Source organism: Lathyrus oleraceus, chromosome 7, assembly GCF_024323335.1.
Source record: "Lathyrus oleraceus cultivar Zhongwan6 chromosome 7, CAAS_Psat_ZW6_1.0, whole genome shotgun sequence".
NCBI classification, from domain to species: domain Eukaryota; kingdom Viridiplantae; phylum Streptophyta; class Magnoliopsida; order Fabales; family Fabaceae; genus Lathyrus; species Lathyrus oleraceus.
Window position 1 is genome coordinate 312,010,583 of NC_066585.1, and position 1,996 is coordinate 312,012,578.

Genomic DNA, 1,996 nt, shown 5'->3' on the forward strand with positions numbered 1-1,996 from the left:
TTATCGAGCCCGTTTCTCTTAACCCCACCTGCGTTCCCCGTGTGTGTGTGTGATGTTTAGCAACCTTTTCTTTATTCTAGAACGTGGATCCCGTCGAGTACGACGGACGTGAGGGGTGCTAATACCTTCCCCTCGCGTAACCGACTCCCGAACCCATTCTCCTGGTCGCGAGACCATGTCTTTCCAGGTTTCTCTGAGCGTTTCCTTTCCCTATCTTGGGATAAATAACGTTTAGTGGCGGCTCTGTGTGTTTTATTTTCGAGTCTCGCCGGTTGATTTTTCGCAGGATGCGACACACACCAACAGTCCACACAATAGTTTTTTTAGGGTTTTTGTTTCTTATTATGTACGTTAATGGTCAAAGACCGCACAAACAAACAAAATATACACAAACAAGATATATCACACAATATGGTCCAAGTGGACAAAGTGAAAAGGCATTAATATAAACAATTAGAATAGTATGAATAATGGCAAATGAATAGAGCTTAAAAATTAAAGAGCATTAAAAGTAAATGGCTTGAAATTAAATGTTAGTTGTTAATGAATTAGGAGTTAGTATTGTTTTTGCTTTTGCTTTTCATTTTAAGTCATTCTTTGGAGAACACTCAACCCACTTATCACAAGCATGGATCCTTGAACCAAGATATCTTCCAAAGGAAGGAAAAAATGCCAAGTTTCCACACAATACCATGCAAGAGGGGAGACTTACAATCTCACTAACTAGAATGTTATGCTTTTTTGTGTCAAAAATTTAGCGTTATGTTAAGCAATCGTAATTGGACTTATGTAGAAGTCACAACTATTTGAGGTCGGGCAATAGAATTTTGGTATTAATGCATGTTAGAGACATAGTATAATGAGCTATGCTCATTAAACATACCACATACAAAAAGAATATGCAAAAGAGGTGGTCTAATCTCATCCATACTTATGTTGATTTTTCAATCAACTAGTCTTAGGACTTTGAGATATCATAGGCCAAATGATATTGATGGATTAAGAAGGGGAATTAGATGAAGAGGGAGGGGAATAAATCAAAACTCAAATTGGTCAAAGGATTAATTTTACCAAATTAAGATCTTTCATTCATTTTGGGAGATGGAGTGTACATTCCATCAATCCCCTAAGTCCAATGATCTTAACCTAGCAAAGTCAAATCAACCTTGACCAAGGCCCAACAACACAAGTCAAACTTATACAAATCATCAAGATAGCTAAACACAATTATTTGGCATTTATTCAATTTAAAAATACTAAAAATAATGCATTAAATTAAATATGGTTCGTCAAATTCCTAAAGCCTCATCAAAACACCAAAAAAATGGCCATGAGATTTATCATAGGTCAAACAAGGTCAAAGGACCTTGGAGAAAAAATTTCAGAATTTTTGGAAACTTAAAAATATTTTTAAACAATTAAAAATATTCACAAGATCAATTAAATCATGAAAAAATTTAATAATGATCCAAAAAATAATTTTAATTCAAAATATGAAAAAAGAATTTTTTTAAATTTTTTTGGTGAAACTCTCATATTTTTTGGATCAATATTAAAATTAATATGAATTAATGAAAATCAAATGAAATGAAATGAAAAAAAAAATCAAAAAAATGTGGACCACTTGATCTCCCTCATTAATTGAGGTGGCAGATCAAGTGGTCTAAAACGCGTGTTCCACCAAACACACGAGTCAGCGCCACACCAATGGTATTCAAAAGCAACGCTCAAGATTAAAACAATTTAAACAAGTTCAATGGCTCAGAACCTGTCCAGTACACCACCGGCACTAGACCTCCGGTCACCTTCTTAGGCGAGGTCCACCGGACTGGTTCACTCATCACCATCACCAAAATGAAAAAAAGGACATGATCTAAAAGAAAAAATAGCGTAGAGCACGAATCTGACCTCAATTTCAACTAACTCCAAATATATAAAAAGATGTCAGGAGTTGAATTTTGAGGTGTATCAACTGAGTTGCTTCGATTTGACCTCA